Source organism: Pinus tabuliformis, chromosome 6 (genome assembly GCF_031772625.1).
Source record: "Pinus tabuliformis cultivar Carrire ecotype Pingquan chromosome 6, CPIR1, whole genome shotgun sequence".
NCBI classification, from domain to species: domain Eukaryota; kingdom Viridiplantae; phylum Streptophyta; class Pinopsida; order Pinales; family Pinaceae; genus Pinus; species Pinus tabuliformis.
The window spans coordinates 1,727,090,419-1,727,103,528 of NC_142292.1; the positions used below are offsets into that span (position 1 = coordinate 1,727,090,419).

The following is a 13,110-nucleotide window of genomic DNA, read 5'->3' on the forward strand; positions in this document are numbered from 1 at the left end:
GTAATTTCTTTTGGGAGTTATATAAATAATAAGAATAAAGAATTAATATGACCATGGAAAGAAAATGCGCTAAGTAAATGTTTCCGGAAATACATTCATCCTCCAACATATGACTTAGGCTAAAATGTGTTTGGGGGGTTTTTATAAAGAACCATTTATTTTTCCTAAGTAAAAGAGTGATTTTACCTTAGGAAAAGGATTTGAAGGAAATGAATGAATTATGAAGGGGGTGAATTTTGATGAAGGGGTTTTAGCACTTAGGCCTTACAAGTTATTGGGCCGAGGGTCTAGTCCCTCCAATAGTCAAAGAAATGCTTTGAGCCCCTTTAACTCTCAGGCGGTTGGTGCCTTTAGTACTTATGAGAAATTAGTAAAATTTAGGGAAAAAATGAGTGAGGAAGTTAATTAGTTTGACTTTTGTCCATGATGTAAATGTCTTCATTGTCATCCATATCTTTAAGTGCTTTTGATGATGAAAGTATATGACTTGATATTTGGATAATCATCCACCATGCATAATTCTGCAACCAATCATCTACTTGCCCTACCATTTTTTCTTCTTTTATTAGGGTGCACTTAAACTGGCAAACCCTTATCAAAAACTTTTCTTTTCTTTTACAATGGTATTCTGACTAAGTCTAACCTTATTACATCCAAGGGCTCAGATTAAACTGTTGAGCATCCTTTTATTCACTCTACCTATCTACTTATCTGCCAAGATTAAATAGTTTAGTCAGTTTTTATTCTCTATTTCTAAGCATGAAATTGAAAACATGGAATAACCAAGATTAAATTGTTTGGTTACCATGGATTGTGGCATAAGTAACAAGTTGCACACAATCATTTATACAAAAAGTGAAATAGTAGTGGAATTTGGGCTTGCACACTTTCATGGTATTTTTATTTTTCTTTGGGGTTCATTTTCTTTCATTTTTTGACCTTTTTCCTTCTTTTTGCCCTTTGATTTTTCTTTTAAGGCATACCCTCTTTACATTTTTTAATTTTTTGATTTTTTACAAATATGGAAAACATTTGAAACAAGCAAAGGTATGTACATATTTTAGAGCTAAACCAAGTCAATCATGATATATGACACCTATTGGTATAGGAACATAACACATCCCACTCTTGGTTGTTTTGGTCCTCGGATAGTGACTCTTCATATGCAGCTAGGGTCAAAAAAGAGGCACTGCCCTTGTCTTCCGGACAATGGATCTCATCGTCTTCCTTGTACTGATCTTCATCCATGACTACATTCTGTAAGGGGGTCTTCATCCTTTGGTCTTCATTTGCATCTTTGTTTCTCTGAGGAACCTACAACTGCTCAATATTTCTTCTGCATGGGCTCGGATTTCTAAAATCAAAGGCATTAGGAGCTCTTCCTTCCCAGAGTGTTGGTCCATATTTAGCTTAGATATTTCAGAGGCTAATGACTCTATTATCTTAGTCATCTTATCTAACTTGGGATCTGAAGATGATGAAGATTCACCCCTCTATCTCCTTCGATCAACATGTCCCTTGAGTTTCTCTGCAACCATGATGTTGGATTCTACCTCCAAGGCTGCATCCTGCATCTTAGCCAAAGTGGCACATCTTCTCTCTATCAATAGTAGACAGAAGTCAGAATCAAAAGCATTGGCATAGGTGAGTTTAGCATAGGTAGGGGTGGCTTTCACTTCAGCTGGCATCTTGTTGTACATGCGGTTAAACCTTTTATTGAAATCAGATAGTGGCTCACCATTTTCCCTTTTTAGGTTCCCAAACTCAGTATGATAGTAGAGAAGATATTTCTTATCCCCCTAATGCTTTAAGAATACATCATCTAATGCTTCAATATCTGTTATAGACCTCAAGGTCAATTCTCTGAACCATTTCCTAGCCTCTCCATCTAGGCTTTAGACAAATACTCTCATCCATACATCATCTTCACTAATGTCTAGATTATCAGCATAGCTATAGAATGATTCAAGATGTTCTTCAGTTGTAACCCCTTCTATCCCAGTAAACTTAGGCATGTATTTCTGATATTCTCCAGCAGGCATAGCATTCAAAGGAATGGGTAGTACTAGAGGTCCATACCTAGCAGCTATAATTCTCTCCATTTTGGTGGGTGCTTGTGGACCTGCCATAGCTGTGGTGGCTAGAAGGGTACTGGAAGTCTGAATGACAGAGGGCTGAGGAGTGACTGATAAGACTAAAGGGATATGATGGATAGGAGGTGAGGCTTCCTTTGGGCTTACAACAAAAGGAGAACCTAAAGAATCAGGAGCTTTATGTATCTCTAAGATTTTTTCTTCACTGCTAGTATTAGATGCTATACTCTCAACACGTGTTTGTTCTATTGCAGGATTTTCTTGAAGATGTATAGAATATTGTTTAGGTTTACCTAAACCTAATGCTCCCTTCTGGAAAGCCTTTCTTTCTTTGATGATATTTTTAGGGTCAGGTATTGGGTTAGCTTGTGACTTTTGAGGATTTCTCCAAGTATGCCTTCCAAACTGAGCCAGAATTATGGAGTGGAGTCGCCAAGAGGTTTGTCCTCCAGTAGAGTTTCCAGATAGATGATTACAACCAGAATAGTGTCCAGACTTTGTCTATCATCAAAGTTGGATCTGTGTTGTCTCCCAGGGAAGCTGAGCTTCAATCTCCTCTCCCCAGCAATGGCGCCAATTATGTTATCACTCCAAGAAACTCTCCTAGGTTGCAGCTCGGAGATGCCTGGTAACATATAATCTTCAATATTGTTCTCTGAACTATTGGAATAAATAATGGTCTGGATCAAGCCAGATAACCACTTTGACTCTGTTATTACTCAAGACATGCATGAACACCCTCAGCCTACAAGGCTTTAGACCACTAATGCTCAATAGTTTGTATATTAAGTGAGTGAATGGAGAATACTAACCATACCAGCAGATACATACATTAACCATATGATGGCCAGCTACAGAAAGTAAATGAAACTTGCAAGTCTAATACATCAACGCAAAGATAAGATGATAGTTATCTAGCATTTGACACAAAAGAAACCTGAATGGCCTATTCAAGTGCAAGCTTAGAACAGAAGAGAAATTGGGATATTGAACATATAACAGCAAAAGAAGCTTGTATTACTGATGAATGAAGATGAGAAGCTTGAGTAGCAGAGTCTCCACAGTCTCCAAAAGTTGAACCCTTCTTACATTTAGTTTCCAGCCTTTTATAAGCCCTTTACAATGCTCTCTGGCTTTTAGAGGTCTCCAGCTGTCCTAACCTACCCCCTTTGGCTTTAACTACCTGATTGCATATGAGGACACAGTTCTCCTTCCATCACGAAAACGACAATTAATTATGGTATAGCGCTGCCCTATTAGATGGTTGGTTTGATTGTACCAGTGAGGCTCCATGACTGTTTATTTATACTTGACTGCATTGTGCTATGTCCTTCCTCTTTCAACCATGCTTTCTGGTATTTCAGTTCAGCGGCCTGACTATCACGATACTAACAGAGTCAACCACCTTCCTCCTCAGGTAATTGCTAGGAAGTAAAGTATGAGGTGCATGGGGGGTTGGACATGCTAAATAGGAAGAACAGAGTAATGGCAGGGTGGCAGAGGAAAAGCAGGTAACTGTTGGATGAATTAAATTGGACAGACATAATAATGGCAGGGTGGCGAAGGACAAGCAGGAGCAGTCATGGACGAGGGTCGTTGGATTGGAAGAAAGGATGGAGGAGATCGATTTCATGAGGCTTGCAGTATTTTGTGGGGGCGGAAAAGGTCTGAGCCGTTGGATCTCGATGGATGGATTGGACGGCTATCGGCTAGAGGACGTGCTCAGACGATAGTGCCCCGGGGGTGGTTATGTTTGGGTGGTTATGGTTTCTATCAGGCGCTCATCGGGCGGTCAGCGGTAAAGGGTGGATTCCACCTGATGCCACTCACTACACACCACGTAGCAAAGGGGGGAGAGAGAAAACTGCCTTTGTCGGGCGGGTACTTCTCTCGTTAGTTGCCCGTGTGATAAGAGCGACAACCGTTAGATCTAGCAGGAGTGATCTGACGGCGGAGAGCGATCGAGCATGTCCCGTTGATCGGGTGAAACGTAGGCTGTCAGATCGGTGGGGAGGTCGATGGTGGAGGGACACGGAAGTACGGAATGTCCTCGAGAAATGCGCAGAGGGCACGTATAATGGAAAGGTAAGGTTTTTTCGGGGGTTTTTTGGGTTAATTTATTTAAGGCTAAGGCAGAAGAGGGTTCTGTTATGAAGTGAGGGTCGGGTTAAGATAGGAGCAGAATAGAATGTAAGTGGAAGAGTGGGGAAGTGAAGTGATGGCCCGTGTGGGGGCCCTTTCTAGGATAGCAAAGTAGACCATCTTCTTCCTTTAGTCTTCAAACTAGCAGTGCTGCACCTTAGGGCTAACAGACCCATTATGGGAGCAATTTTTTTTTTTTTGAAGCAGGAAAAACTTAGGGCCACCAGAAGAGCCTCTGGTGATATAATCTTAAGACTCTAACATGTAATATATCATCATGTGCAGACAAAACCTAGCCAGCCTAAATAATCCGCTCGTTGAATTTGGCGAAACAAAGCCAATGCCTCCTTTGCAGGTATTCAACTCGATGAGTTCATTTTTGCCAGTGTAATCCCAGCATGTTCAAACCTAGACAAACGTAAGGATGTTCATGAAGAAATAATAAGAAATGGATTCCAATTTGATGTATTTGTGGGGAGTGCCTTGATGGACATGTATGCAAAGCGTGGAAGTTCAAAGGATGCACGAGGTGTGTTTGATAAAATGCCTCAACGAGATGTGGTCTCATGGAATGCCATGTGTTAGCACTTGAAATTTCACCTCAGGCTGAGAAAGGCAAACCTCAAAGCTACATCAAACCATTCAGCCTCGTAGCTAGCCCTACGGGGCAGGAGAAGGCTCTCTCCGGTCAATCTCGGCAGATCTTTAATGGGATGAGATTACCAACAAGGTAACACTGATATTAGGCTAGTAAACTGATCAGAAAGATTGATTTTGGGGTTTTTGGGTTTTTTTGGTGGCAAATTGAGGAGAGGGCAATTTTGGGTGCGGGGATGGGACACAGTTTCTGCAGGGGGTTCCTTGGGGCGAGGTAGGAGACCGTGTTGATGTCTTTGACTGAAGTGGATGGTTAGGAATGAAAGATAAGAAGGCTAAAGAGAGCAAACAATGAATTTGAATTCTCTTTAGACAGTAGAAAACATCGAAATTAAACAAACTTAAAAGCAGAGCATGGCAAGCATGAATTCTTACTTTAACACTTCATTTGTTTAATATGCAGAAGTATAGAAAGGAAATGAATCACATAACAAAGCTTACAATAACATGGAGAAACACACCATCAACACATGAGTCCACAAGAATCCCAAAGATGACTGCAAAACCCTGGTCTTCCTTGCCAAAAATTGCAGAGATACAGTGAAATATACAATGATAGCTGCTCCCTCAAGAGTCCAACCATGAAAATGAGTAAGAAAGTACATAATATAGATGATATAACCTCTTTCCCTGCCTCCATGGGTCGAGCTCACTATCCTAGGAGCTGTTTGAACCACTTCTAAACTAAGCACTACAATCTAGGCAGTCAAAACAACTTGCCTCTATAAACTTGGAAACCAATTCATACATTAAATATTTACCCTTTACATGAATGAATCTTATAGAAGAGTTACAAAAGGGAAAAAGTATCCAAAAAATGTCACAATTACATCCAAAAGGACCATCATTAACCTCAAAAAGTCAAACTAGAGCCAAACTACCTGTTCTGGGCTGAACTGGTCAAATCTAGCAAAATTTTCTCAACGGGTCGCGCACCTTTTCTCAAAGGGTCGCGCACCTTTGCAGCTCTGTTTGGAGGCCTTCCCGGTGTCGGAATTGATCAAAAGTGGGCGTGTTGGAAAGGTCCGTGAGTATAATTTCCAACCCAACTGGAATTTTTCAATTTGGAATTGATTTGACCTGTCAAAAATCAAATCTCCCAAGACTGGTCAAAAATTGCCAAATGAGGCTGCCTGAAGGAAGAGTGCTGTTGCAGTCAACTTTTGAATGCCTTCCTCAACCCAAAATTGAGCTCATGATAGCTCATTGGAAATATCTTTGTGTCTAGTTATCATTTTACCCATCAAGAAAATCATTTGGCCAACCAAGCTAGGAGAAAACTTGATTTTCCCAAGGTCACTTCAGAGGTGTCTTTGATTCTCCTGAGGCAACGATATTCTTGACATTTCTCTAAAACCATGACACCTGTGTAAAAAGTGAAGGAGGTTTTTCTTCCTTGGAATGTTTTGAGAAAAAACCTCTCTCAGTTTGACAAAATTCATCTTTTATTGCTCTGAAACATCATTTGAGTGAAACTTGTCCCGATGTGTGAAACAAGGAATTTTGTCGAAATGAAGCGAAATGAAGGGGATAAGGGGCTTCTAAATTCTTGGGGAAATTTTGGGGAGTGGAGAGGGATGTTAGGAAGTAGGGGAAAGTGGAATCTTAGAGATTGAGCGAGGGGAAGGGATCCAAAAGGGAAAAACACAGGCCAAACCTAGAAAATTGCCAGGTTGTAGCTAGAAACTAGGGTTTGTGCAAAAATGAGGAATTTGGTGGATCTAAGGGATGGGAAGCATTTGGTAAGGTACTTTAAGGATAGGGGAAGGTGTATGAACATCAAGATACAATTTTTGCCGATGATTTGACCGTCCAAGAGAAATTGGCTTCAAAACCCTAGGAGAGGGAAATGACCTTGCCTAGGCACAACTGAAGCATGAACAAGATGTAAAATGGCTCATTAGACACTGACATGATAATGAAAACCCTATGAATGATGATAGGCTCAGCTGAATGATGACATGGACTGACATTTGGGCAAACCCTAGACCTAATGCCTAGTGACCAAATTTTGCTTGAAGACTCACTGAAATGACAAAATTTGACCTTGACACCTCAAAATCACTTTTTAAGAGCACATTTGATCACTGGAGGAAGGCTGGAAAGACTGACACTAACATTGGCTCCAATTGGGATGGTAGCTCCTTGGAGGTGCCAAGAACCTTAGACCTCTGGGAGAGCAGACCAGTGCCTTCATCCATTGGGCAATGGAGTCAAAAACTCAAGCTAAAATGCATGACTAAAAAATGATGACTTGATAACACAAATTGACTCTCACTCAACTAAAAACTGACTCAACACTTAAACACAACCGACAAACTGAAAATGATGCTCAAAGGGGAGCTTATTCATCACAACCTACTCTAACAGTTTCATTCATCACCTGATCAAGTGAAATGAAACAACCAATGCAACCAAGTAAGTATCACATCTGCTGGTTGAATTCTCCACAAGTGCTCACTTATGAACAACAAAAGAGAACTACTGAAAGGCAACTCCCATGACAACTTGGAAACAGATCCGTTGAATGATATGGATTCACTATCCACCTCCAAAAACACTGCATAAGGATCTTGAAATTCAAGCACACTGGAGCTTAGCTCATCCAATTGATTACTTCTCGTTTCCTCATACCATGAATGCAAACTTTGATCCGAGCCTTGTGATGAGACCTCTGCTGAAAATGACAAAGAAACCGACTGCCGGACCAAATTCATATCAGCACATGTTTCAAGCTCACATGTAGTCAATGGAGAAAGACTTTGACTGCAAACCTCATCCAAAACATCAGCTATTGGATCATGAAAAACTTGAAAAGACTGCTGCAATCCCATTTCTATTGGTTCCATTGTGATTACATGATTGCCTAAATGCTGCTCATTCTTCACTGAAGATGGACTATGCAAATTTCCCTTCAAATACTGAAATGATTCAAAACAGAATGGTAGGGAACCTTCTTGTATCATTTGATCAAATATGTCAACTTCCATGCTTTCATCTGCAACTTGACAACCAATGACATTTGGGGGCTGCAAATCTGAATATGAAAAGTCTTGAACAAGGTTTTCATTGCCCTCAAGATGGTCTAAATCAAGACTTGTTGACAGCTGATTTCTAATTTCATGGAAGTTGTCTCTAATGAACTGACATGAATCAAAACAAAAAGGCAAAGATCCTTCACTTAGTTCAAACTTTGCTGCACTTTCCTCGTCACTGTCATAGCTGATATGTGATGGCTGAACATTGTATTCGAGCTGCTGAAAATGAACTTCCTCCTCCCACAAACTAGCTGCTGATATGTCTGTAAGATTTGCTTCTGTTTGGAGAACATAATCATCGTCATACTGATCAAACCGAGGCAAATCATCAGTATAAAAGACATCATCAAGCATACATGTCATATCAACAGATCTCTCTTCTCTAAGGTGATCTACAAAACAATCATTATGACAACTGGGATCAGAAACAAAATATTTTGAATCAGCAACTTGTTCTTCTTCAATCAGCACGCCATGATCTTGAACATCATAAGCATTTCTTGTGTTGATCTTGTCCATCATCTTTTCCATGGCACTTACCAAAATGTCAAGCTTCACCTCTAAAGATGTTGATTTTTCCGGATCTATGTTTTTCATCTCTTCTTCTTTCAACCTTGCCCTTCGGATCAGCAGATGAGCTTCTACACTTACTGCACTGTTTTGCATCTCGTGAAGTGTTGCAATATCCCTTTCTCTCAGCTGAAACTCCATCTCCGGATCAAAGGCGCCCGGGTAGTGCAAGAGAGCAGATCTAGTAGTAGGCCTTATATCAACTGGCATTGAATAATAAACTTGGTTAAATCTGGCTGAAAACTGTTGTACTGTCTCCCCTGGCAATCTTTTCAGCTGGTTATACTCTTCTACAATCAAGAAAAGGTTCTGCCCAATCATCCACCTATCGAGAAAAACTTTGACGAACTGCTGGAAATCTGAGATGCTCGCATCAGGCAGGGCTTTGAACCAACTCTTCACTTTGGCTTGCAAAGAAAGAGCAAAAAGCCTTATACTAACATCTTCTTCATCAACTTCAAAAAGATCTAGAAAATTCTCAAAATTCTGGACATGTTGCTCAGCGTTGACATTCTTACATTCACCATCAAACATCGGCAAGTATAGATCATAGTTTTTGGGGAAAGCATGAAGAACAGAAGGTAAAACAAGAGGTTTATACCGATCTGGAATTTTACAAGGTATAGGGGTATGTACAACAGGTATAGAATTAGTTTTGGTCACTTGAGGTTCATCAACTTGAAGATGGCCATCACAAAATTCGGAAGAAAGGTCTTGATCAAGCTCAAAGGTATGCAAATCTTTGGTATTCACAATCTTCGAAGGAAAAGAATTAACTGTAGGTCGAGGATCTCTTCTCAAATACAATATACTTTGCAAAGCCCTTTTTACATTCTCAGGAAAAGAGGAGAAATAATTTAGAACAAAGAACAAAATATCTTGGATGAAATTCCAACTTGAGTACCTGATCTGTCCATATTCTCCTTTCATGTTTTTGCTGGTCGGGATCATCCTCCAGTGGAGTCTTTGGATCTGATCTCAAAACTGATTTAGAGTCGCCAGGTGAATGATTTCAGCCTTTCAAGTGTCTGATCGTTGTCCACCATCAACCATCAGATCTGAACTTGATACATGTACTGGGGTAAAATGCAAATGAAGTGCTGTATTCACAAGCTCACAGAGATTGACTGAAGCAGCGTTTATCTACTAACGCTGATGTAAAACAAGAGCGTTTTCGAAGGCTACCTGGTGTATCTTCAGGCTCCGTCTAAGACTTATGAAACAAACACATCAACCCACAAACAAGTTTGTTCTCCCCAGTATGGTCGCCAGTATGTTAGCACTTGAAATTTCACCTCAGGCTGAGAAAGACAAACCTCAAAGCTACATCAAACCATTCAGCCTCGTAGCTAGCCCTACGGGGCAAGAGAAGGCTCTCTTCGGTCAATCTCGGCAGATCTTCAATGGGATGAGATGACCAACAAGGTAACACTGATATTAGGCTAGTAAACTGATCAGAAAGATTGATTTTGGGGTTTTTGGGTTTTTTTGGTGGCAAATTGAGGAGAGGGCAATTTTGGGTGCGGGGATGGGACACAGTTTCTGCAGGGGGTTCCTTGGGGCGAGGTAGGAGACCGTGTTGATGTCTTTGACTGAAGTGGATGGTTAGGAATGAAAGATAAGAAGGCTAAAGAGAGCAAACAATGAATTTGAATTCTCTTTAGACAGTAGAAAACATCGAAATTAAACAAACTTAAAAGCAGAGCATGGCAAGCATGAATTCTTACTTTAACACTTCATTTGTTTAATATGCAGAAGTATAGAAAGGAAATGAATCACATAACAAAGCTTACAATAACATGGAGAAACACACCATCAACACATAAGTCCACAAGAATCCCAAAGATGACTGCAAAACCCTGGTCTTCCTTGCCAAAAATTGCAGAGATACAGTGAAATATACAATGATAGCTGCTCCCTCAAGAGTCCAACCATGAAAATGAGTAAGAAAGTACATAATATAGATGATCTAACCTCTTTCCCTGCCTCCATGGGTCGAGCTCACTATCCTAGGAGCTGTTTGAACCACTTCTAAACTAAGCACTACAATCTAGGCAGTCAAAACAACTTGCCTCTATAAACTTGGAAACCAATTCATACATTAAATATTTACCCTTTACATGAATGAATCTTCTAGAAGAGTTACAAAAGGGCAAAAGTATCTAAAAAATGTCACAATTACATCCAAAAGGACCATCATTAACCTCAAAAAGTCAAACTAGAGCCAAACTGCGTTTTCTGGGCTGAACTGGTCAAATCTGGCAAAATTTTCTCAATGGGTCGCGCACCTTTGCAGCTCTGTTTGGAGGCCTTCCCGGTGTCATAATTGAGCGAAAGTAGGCTTGTTGGAAAGGTCTGTGAGTCTCATTTCCAACCCAATTGGAATTTTTCAATTTGGAGTTGATTTTACCTGTCAAAAATCAAATCTCCCAAGACTGGTCAAAAATTGCCAAATGAGGCTGCCTGAAGGAAGAGTGCTGTTGCAGTCAACTTTTGAATGCCTTCCTCAACCCAAAATTGAGCTCATGATAGCTCATTGGAAAGCTCTTTGTGTCTAGTTATCATTTTACCCATCAATAAAATCATTTGGCCAACCAAGCTAGGAGAAAACTTGATTTTCCCAAGGTCACTTCAGAGGTGTCTTTGATTCTCCTGAGGCAATGATATTCTTGACATTTCTCTCAAACCATGACACCTGTGTAAAAAGTGAAGGAGTTTTTTCTTCCTTGGCATGTTTTGAGCAAAAACCTCTCTCAGTTTTACAAAATTCATCTTTGATTGCTCTGAAACATCATTTGAGTGAAACTTGTCCCGATGTGTGAAACAAGGAATTTTGTCGAAATGAAGCGAAATGAAGGGGATAAGGGGCTTCTAAATTCTTGGGGAAATTTTGGGGAGTGGAGAGGGATGTTAGGAAGCAGGGGAAAGTGGAATCTCAGAGATTGAGCGAGGGGAAGGGATCCAAAAGGGCAAAACACAGGCCAAACCTAGAAAATTGCCAGGTTGTAGCTAGAAACTAGGGTTTGTGCAAAAATGAGGAATTTGGCGGATCTAAGGGATGGGAAGCATTTGGTAAGGTACTTTAAGGATAGGGGAAGGTGTATGAACATCAGGATACAAGTTTTGCCGATGATTTGACCGTCCAAGAGAAATTGGCTTCAAAACCCTAGGAGAGGGAAATGACCTTGCCTAGGCACAACTGAAGCATGAACAAGATGTAAAATGGCTCATTAGACACTGACATGATAATGACAACCCTATGAATGATGATAGGCTCAGCTGAATGATGACATGGACTGACATTTGGGCAAACCCTAGACCTAATGCCTAGTGACCAAATTTTGCTTGAAGACTCACTGAAATGACAAAATTTGACCTTGACACCTCAAAATCACTTTTTAAGAGCACATTTGATCACTGGAGGAAGGCTGGAAAGACTGACACTAACACCATGATTGCATCTTATGCTAGAGAAGGGCCATACGAGGAGGCACTGGAGTTGTTTTACCAGATGCAGCGAACAAGTACGCGCCCTAGTGAATTTACGTTTTCCAGTGTTCTCCCAACTTGTGCCGACTTGACGGCTCTGGCCCAGGGTATGGAGATCCATGGAGGAATAATTAGAAGCGAAATTCAGTGTGATGCATTTGTGGCTAATGCTCTTGTAGACATGTATGCTAAATGTGGAAGCATAGAGAAGGCACGTGACATGTTTGACAGAATGCATCAAAGAGACGTGGTGTCCTGGACATCCATGATTGCAGGTTATGCACAACATGGGTATAGCGAGGCAGCCTTGAAGCTTTTCCAGAAAATGAAGTTGGCAGGCGTGAAGCCCAACTCAAAAACTTTTGCCAGTGTCATTCCTGCATGTGCTAATTTGGCAGACCTAGAAAAGGGTATGGAGATCGATAAAGAACTAACTGTGAGTGGATTTCAGTTTGATGTAGTTGTGAAAAATTCCCTTATAAACATGTATGCAAAATGTGGGATCATAGAAAAGGCACGACATTTATTTGATGGAATGCTTCAACATGATGTTGTTTCATGGACTAAAAGAGTGTGAGGGCTTCCTTACCACATTCGTTCAGGGCTTGGTTCTTTGTAACACTGGCAGGGCAATTCCGTGGCATAATTAGGTGGAAGGGGGTCCTCCCTTGTTTTGTTTTGTTGTTTGCAAGAAAGCGGAGAAATTTCCAAACTGTTGCAAGCACGGAACTGTGGCGGTGAAGGCAAAAAAGAGTGTTCCAGTTGGTTTGATGCAAAAATTTGAAATAAGCTCGCTGCACAAGCAGAAGGGGGCATGCTCTTAGTCTGAAATTTCAGATTTAAAGAGGTAGCTGAGGATCCAAGAAATTGAGCCTTTGGAAAAAAAAGAAATCAACCGTTTGTAGCATGAAGCCACAAATTCAAGCTCAAGAAGATGCAAGAGATAAGGAAGCAACTTTCACTATGGAATCTATGAATTACCAGAATCATGAAATCCAGAAATTAAGACAGGAAAACATTCACCTCAAGCTGGTTGTCTACAAATTATTGAGTTATCAAAACATGCCTCAATCTTAGGTTCATTTACCCATTAGGTCAATTGCAGATAGAGGCAAAAACTG

General features: G+C 40.6%; 1 pseudogene; it reads left to right on the plus strand.

The window, feature by feature from the left end:
* The first annotated feature begins 11,951 nt into the window (after positions 1 to 11,951).
* LOC149265711 (putative pentatricopeptide repeat-containing protein At3g23330 pseudogene) lies at positions 11,952 to 12,566 on the plus strand (annotated as a pseudogene).
* Positions 12,567 to 13,110: the final 544 nt, after the last annotated feature.